General features: G+C 39.6%; 1 long non-coding RNA gene and 1 pseudogene across 3 annotated transcripts; both read right to left on the reverse strand.

Moving 5' to 3' along the window:
* Positions 1 to 360: 360 nt before the first annotated feature.
* On the reverse strand, positions 361 to 5727 carry LOC125525088 (uncharacterized). 2 transcript variants are annotated; one of them, XR_015608448.1, is made up of 5 exons: positions 5396 to 5727; positions 4244 to 4348; positions 3969 to 4076; positions 720 to 879; positions 361 to 593 (listed from the first exon to the last, which is right to left on the reverse strand). It is a non-coding gene; the product is annotated as an uncharacterized LOC125525088 (long non-coding RNA). The 2 variants fall into 2 exon arrangements; XR_007291147.2 differs by lacking the exon at positions 4244 to 4348 and having other exon boundaries at positions 5396 to 5720.
* Positions 1114 to 3962, reverse strand: LOC125525080 (acetylserotonin O-methyltransferase 1-like; annotated as a pseudogene). The gene is made up of 2 exons (XR_015608447.1): positions 1892 to 3962; positions 1114 to 1687 (listed from the first exon to the last, which is right to left on the reverse strand). The product of XR_015608447.1 is annotated as an acetylserotonin O-methyltransferase 1-like (transcript).
* Positions 5728 to 8074: the final 2347 nt, after the last annotated feature.

Here is an 8074-nt window from a genome sequence, read left to right on the forward strand (position 1 = left end):
GTCTATTTAAATATGCATGTGTGATAAAAATATTTATGTATGTCAAAAAGTGTCCTTGCAAATTTAAAAAATGATGGATGAAAATGTTCCATATAGAAAAATGTTTATCCTGGGACATATTCCACCCAATATAAAAGTGGTCATGAATGTAATGGAACTTTTAGGTGACTTTTGGAACTTCTTTGGACAAATGCTTTCTAAATGCATTCCATAGTTCATTAAATAGTATATTTTATGCATTTAAACAAGAAGATCACGTCATTCATATAAAAAAATTATGTCACAAAACAAGGATAGTAAACATTATTATATCATTTATTTTATTTTTAACAAAAAGATTACAAGCAAAAAAAATCCATAAATCCGGTGAAAGAGAACTATTACCTGAATTTTTTTGGTAAGTAACATCAAAAGATTTATGAAGTGAAACACCTGAAAGCTACCAGAGCTATCTAAAGACTTGCAGTGCTGACACTGCAAGTCCCTTGGTTATATGATGACATCCAGCACAAGATCAGAATTATCTCCAGGGACAAATGTTGGGGACAATATATGCTTCTCTTTATCTCCATTGATCCGGTTTACAGGCGCCACTGCCAAACATATAGACACACACAAAAAAACAGCCAGTACTCAAGTTATGTCACAATATGGATGCCATTATCGCTTCACAATTGCTGCATGAACAGTCTTAGGTAACTTCCAAAAGAGGTACTTACCTGAGGCAGAGAGGACCTGAAAAATGGGTCCATTCCTCACATGTTTACTGAAATTCAGAATTGCATCACTGAATCACCAAGAGCAATCTGAACACAGCAGCATGCAGATGCAGTCTTACTAAAATGGATCCAAGCATATAACTTTTGGAAGAAAAAAACCCTGTAAAGTTGCAAGTCAATGACGCCAAATAGACAGAGGAAAATATGACACTGCTAAAATACACATGAAATGATTATATGCAAGCAAGGAGCTGTACATTTTTTTTAGCCCGCAATAGGTCATGCATTACAGTATCACATCGAATGAACAGTTTCTAACGACCTCATGAGCACAAAGCTATCTAAACACATGATTCACAAAGGTACGGACGCTGAAAAACAACAGAGTAACCACTGAAACATGGACATATAGCATCTTAATATCAGTATATGTTATCTCAATTCTCACAACAGAAACAAAGTATAGACCCAGCTGCAGATGGTAGTCCATACATAAACACTACCAGGACAAATTCATTGATCACAGCGGTTACATATCACAAAAATATAATAAGGTAGTACATTTTTCACCATACTAGGCCAACGCGTGCAACAAGAGAGCACACATGCTGTTGATGCCCGTTTATGAACATACAACACTGATTACCATGTAATTTTTAATTGAGTGTTCAAGGGTAGAACTCAATAACAGATCTAACTCCCAGCACTGATATAATCTTGTAGTCGCCGAATCCAGCTTCCATGAATATCCTTTTCCACTCAAATTCCTCTGCTCAATCCCCTCAACGCACATGATAAATAGATCATATAAAACATGTGTCTCTCTTGTTACAATCTCATTTAGCCCAGATCCAACCACCATATCTACGATTAATCACCTTTCCACCAGCATCTCTGGGAGGAATAGCTTCCTTGCAATTTTTCAATAACTTGACACAGTCTTCATCACCCCAATCATGAAAAACCCACTAAGATGCACAGCAGCAGCCCAAAAAAAGGTTACCATTAGTCCCTATAATATATTGAATTATAGAAATTTATTGTAAGAAATTTAGTTAACTTAATTTAATTCAGACAAGCGGCTAAATACACACTTTAAGAGTTATGACAGCATATTGTCAAATGATGATGTGTTGTATTGCAAGGGAAGAAGAAACTTCTAGAGAGTTTACCTTTAGGAAAAGAGCATTTTCTGGCGGAATGTACTTAAACATATCGCCAGAAATAAACGACACATGGACATCACTAGGAGCTTCTGCAATAACATGAGGGAGATCCAACACGGTGCATTTCATTTGCGGGAATGCATTCACAATTGCCCTGGCAGCTCCACCGTGGCCTCCACCAACATCAATAAGAGAGTTTATGCCAAGAAATACATCACCACACTCCCTTAAGATGATGTCCGTGAGAAAGTTACTATCAGAAACCATTGCATTATTGAGTATCTGGTTGTAAGTATCATCCTGCTCAGCCATCTCCCAAAAGTTAAGGCTGTGGGCCTTTTTGAACAGGGACGTGGAATACTCATCTAGGAACCATGAGTGCATGCCCAAAAAGGGGGCAATGACAGTTGAATCAAGCATCAAAGATAGAATAGGAAATAAGTTTGATTTAACTTCATCACCGACGAGTAGGCGTGTGGTTGGGGTAAGCCCGTAAACAACCTCCTTGCCTGGCGAGGCTGCCTCATGAACAGCAAAGATGCCTGATATGGTGAGCACACGCATGAGTCGCCGTAAGCGGGGAAGCTTAGACGGATGGAGGCCGATCTTTGTGGCCAACTCTGACGGGGTCATAAGCCCACCATGGTGTTGGATGGTGTTAGGGATTTGCAGTTCCATTGCACATTTGAGTGCCATGGACTTGACGAATCCCAGTGCATGGTGCCAAAGGTTAACTTGAGCCTGGAGCAGCTCCTGAGAGCTATGCTTGTCTTGGATGGGCGGCATTTTTGTTGAGCTTGTTTTTCTTTGGTTATGGGTGGATTGTAGTCATACCGGTTATATATACACAAGTACAACATGTTTAAGGCACATGATAGGGCCTTGAGTAATCAATTATTCAAGGATGGTATTGGGATTGTGTCAAGCCATTTGAGAGAAGACCTTCGCTATGCAACAATTGCAGACAGTACAAATACACTACGAATTATTCATGGAAGCCTATTTACTCAGGTACAACTCGTTCAAATCAAATGTTCACAAAAGATAGTTTCAAGTTTAGCTCAACTCCATTTCAGACGTTTCACTTGAGTCGCACTTCTCTTCATAATTAAACACAGTCCGACACTTAAATCTATTATGTAGACAACAGAAGATATTTTAATGAATGGTTGAACATTCTTCTGTGAAGATCTATACTTGAATAGAACATTTTAAGCACTTGGTACTCTCTGGGGAACAATGAGTTAGATTTATATAGAACACTGTGTATTGCAGTTGTGGCTACTAGTGGGACAGATCACAGAGCACAGGTGGCTAGCAAAAATCCTCTCTCCTATCTTAACTAGATTTGTATTGTACTACGAGAGCTAACTTGTTGATCACAAGGACTCACACCTCGCAAATAACTCCAAATTGTTTCGATGTCAGGATTTTACATGTCTGATACTCAGATCCAACATAAAAGACAAGCTTTCATTGATTCCCAAGGTTGATATCATCAAGAGAGAAACTCGAAGTCATCGCTCAAATGCTCTACAAGACCGACAGGCTAGTTTTATATTTTTCTTTTTTCAAAAAGGAATTTTACATTTTTTTTCTATAGCAAGGAGCTTAGTATATACTGAAAACGAATAAAAAATATATTAAATGGGCATACTTTATAAAAACGTAACAGACATACACTGAATCGAGACGTAACAGCTTAACTAGATTTTGTTTGCAAGTATGAAAACATGGGTGCCATCAAAAGACAAGTGGGCATAATTAATTTTCTGAATGCGCCAAGCCATAATTGTAGTGGGGTTTAGGAGAGGTCGAGAGGATGGTGAAAGAACACCAACCTTTCATGCATTCAACGAGCGTAGAATACCCCCATAAAAATCAAAAGAAAATGAGTGTAGGGTACAGCTGAGGAATAGCAAGGTTCCAAGGCGCAGACAACAACAGTCCCATTCCTCATTGAACACATAATGACCCACCACACCGATACTACACAGAATCATAATGACCAGACAACTGCTGGAAATCATGTGACCCAAGGCAACTGAAGGGACTTTGTTCATAAAGCATTAAAGCCACATACCAAGGATCAGGAATCCATACGGTCTGAGTCTGACCACTGACTGTGCAGGAGTGTAGGTTCGTGGCAGCATTCTCGCCGTGGATTAGAGACCAGCAGCCCTTCGAAAACCTGAAGAAAAGACCAGATGGAGAAAGTGATCTTCATAAGAAATGAACATATGCGCTGTTGAGGGAGAAATAAAAGTGACATCGTTGTAATATCTACAGATGCAGGGTAAGCTCTGTTCAAAGCAAAATGAAGTCCGAATGCCGAAGCAAAGAATCAGGCAGATTGACCTCTCGGACCATGTGATCTCAGAGAATTCTCCTCACATTGGTTCCATCTCCATGACCAAAATAATAATCCAGGTCCTCAGTCCTGTGCCTCCTCCAACTAATTTGCTGAAAAAAAAAAGTTAACGGGAGAACTGCTGCCATGGCAGCGAAAACGGGCCGAAAAAGCCTGCCATGGCACGAAAACTAGGCGCGTGCACGTGCTTATTAACAGAAAACAGCTAGATTATGCTACCATACATGTCACCTCACGATGGATCAGTCAAAACAGTTCTTCCGTGGTAATGTCTACCTGTTTGTGTTAAATCTCAGCTATATTGTTCATACTAGCATGCTAATAGATGGAGCATAACATGTTTAAATGGAAAGATTAGAGCGACAAGATATATCAAGAAAAAGCTGATGTTTGATGTAAATATTTTAAAACATAACCCTACCCAAGGTTTGAAAAGTTTGAGTAGCCCAAATATTTTACCTACAGGTCCTACTCTCAGATTTTTTTTTAACCACGCCTCAGATGAATGGCTGTGCATTTTTTCCCCATTGTAAAGATCTATACATAGCTGAATAAAACATTTTAAGAGCTTGGCAGAAAACTATATTCTCAGGGGGGACAATGAGTTGGATTGATGTAGTACACTTTGCATTGTCGCTGTGGCACCGCCCTGTCTATTAGTGGTCAAGTGGACAGCCAGCCATTTGTAAATTAGTGCGGGTAACAGCAGGCGCTACTCTCGGACATGGACAGGAGTGTTGGAATCTGGCTCAGATTCGGTGTCGGTTTCGCAATTTCATACATGCCAAATAGAGGACAGTGACTCGGGTGTCTGATTCGGCAAAAATATGTAGACTGATGTATCCAGTTTAGGTAAGTTATTATATCTAGGACGAAATGCCCCAAATTCTGATGGAGAAATCGTGAAAACGGACGCAGATGGCGCACTCATTTTTCATGTTGAGTATATGGGAAGCGAACCAAAGAGATGGCCAAACGATTTCGCCTAAAACACGGTGAAATGTTTACGGGCTGAACTCAGAAACCACATTCAGTGGCACAGTATGACTAAGGGTGACCAAGATGTCCACTATGGCTCGTGCACCGCCGCCGAAATCAAATAGAGAGTAAGTAGATAATAGGACTGAGTTGGGGCTTACGCGAGCTCCCGGCCTCCCGCTAGCCCTAGGTGCAGGACTGAGCCGACGGGGACGGGGCTGCCGCTCCTCCGCCGCGTCAGCCCGGTGGGTGCGACGATGAGCAGCCTCGGGGCCCCTCGGGTCGTGTCACGTTACGCCGCCTTGTGGCACGTTGCGACCTGACCTCGGCAGCTCGGCGGACGGCGCCCAGCCGATCTGATGGCGTGAGGTGGCCGCCGCGCCGGCGAGTTCGTGGCAGCCACCGAATCTGACGCCTGAGGGGCCAGTGGTGGTGTCACCAGGGTGTGGTGCGGTGTGGCCAGGCCGCGTGCGTGTCGTGTGAGTGAGCCCGGTCCAATTATACGACGCGGGCCGAACACGGGGCCTCGCTTGGGCAGGTGAAACAAACAGAGCTCCAACGTTACAATGGCTCAAACTCTAGCATTAAAATGTATAAGGCCTCGTTTGGAACACAAGAATTCAATCAAACATACAAATAGGAAAAACACAGAACCATAGATTAACTAATGTGTTTTTTTATTTTCTTAAAGCACAAAACCTAGTGCATTGTGCTAAAAAAGAAGGAAAAACACATAAATTAACATTTCACACATCGACTAAAACCACGGGAAATCTGCAGAACTGTCATTTGGATGTCACACACAAAAACACAAGAATTGTAGACACAAATAGATGAAAACACCTCATGTGTGGTTTCCTCTGAAATCCTGTGAAATAGCTCATTCCATAGGAATTTCAAAAGAACGTGCGGTAACAATTCATTTGTTCCAAACGGCATCAAAGGAAAAAATTACAATAGAAATCCTACCATCCAAAATTCTTATGCTTTTCTTTTGTTCCAAACAGGGCCTAAAACTATTGTCTAACAAGAAACTTGCACCGGCCTCTATGCATGGATATGAAAATCATGCTCTCATCAACAGTGTAACTTTTTCTTCTATCTTTTGCTTAATGACATACTTAAGACAAAACTTCTAGGTAGAGACTGCTGCATCTGCTCCTTGCGCTGAAAATTTTAGGGAGTCCGTGGTTTACCTATTATTTGATCTGATTTCATGGATATGCTCATTGATGGAATGAACAGAAGGAAAGTCACTTGCTTCAAGGAGATGCACTTGGCTGTTGGAGCCAGTGTACAATTTAGTGATAAATCACCCTTTTCTCTTTTTTGCGGGAGAAATAAAACCATATTACCTTATAAGTTATAACTTTCAAAGACCTCTTCTCTACCGCTATGGTCGGAGCTAAACTAATCTTAAGGAGAGGGCATGCAAAAGTGGCTGGACACTTTGTAATTCTCTATTCCACAACCATTGTACATGTCAATTTTTTTAATGAAAAGTGTAATAGCATGCGGGGCCTTCTCTACTATTTTTTCACTCAAAAAAATGTTTAGTATAAATAAACTTCTATTCTAAACATATTCCAATGCCTATTTAAAAGAGTTCATTTATTTCAAAAAAATATTCATATATGTAAAAAAAAGTTCCAAGCAATTTCTAGAAACTGTTTCAATGGACAGATAAATTCTCCTTTCATATGTCCCACCATTCATGAGATATAGTTTATGTATTGAAAAATGTTTACATAATAGTTTGAAAATGTTAAGTATATCAACAAATATAATTAAATTTATTTTTTTATTTTCCTCTTCCAAACAAATTACAATATAAAATGAATAAATAAATAATAGTTAAGGCAAAGAAAAAAAGAATAACATAAGCATGAAACAAAAACTAGATGAACATTATTGGTTCAGCCATGAATGAAGGCTCTTCTACCACCTAGGAAAATGAGGAATCTCACAGTTGCACTTGGATGTAGTTTTGAATCCAAGCATTGGTTTTGGGTTAAAGAACATGTGTAGTTGCACATAAATGAGGTGAAAATCGGCACAGAAAACATGACATTACTAAAATACACATGAAAGGATTATATGCCAATAAGGAATTGTGCTATTTCCTTTATCGTCAAATAGACATGCATTACATTATCACACACCGATAATTCATAGTAATTTATGTACTGATTGAAGAAATTGTATATTTGCATATAAATGATGCCAAAATGATAGGAAAATATAACATTAGTAAAACATGAAGGAAATATGCCCTAGAGGCAATAATAAAGTTATTATATATTTCCTTATATCATGATAAATGTTTATTATTCATGCTAGAATTGTATTAACCAGAAACATAATACATGTGTGAATACATAGACAAACAGAGTGTCACTAGTATGCCTCTACTTGACTAGCTCGTTGATTAAAGATGGTTATGTTTCCTAACCATAGACATGAGTTGTCATTTGATTAACGGGATCAAATCATTAGGAGAATGATGTGATTGACTTGACCCATTCCGTTAGCATAGCACTTGATCATTTAGTTTGTTGCTATTGCTTTCTTCATGACTTATACATGTTCCTATGACTATGAGATTATGCAACTCCTGTTTACCAGAGGAACACTTTGTGTGCTACCAAACATCACAACATAACTGGGTGATTATAAAGGTGCTCTACAGGTGTCTCCAAAGGTACTTGTTGGGTTGGCATATTTCGAGATTAGGATTTGTCACTCCGATTGCCGGAGAGGTATCTCTGGGCCCTCTCGGTAATGCACATCACTTAAGCCTTGCAAGCATTGCAGCTAATGAGTTAGTTGCGGGATGATGT

This window comes from Triticum urartu, chromosome 1A (assembly GCF_056163025.1).
Source record: "Triticum urartu cultivar PI428250 chromosome 1A, HENAU_Tu73, whole genome shotgun sequence".
Lineage (NCBI taxonomy): Eukaryota > Viridiplantae > Streptophyta > Magnoliopsida > Poales > Poaceae > Triticum > Triticum urartu.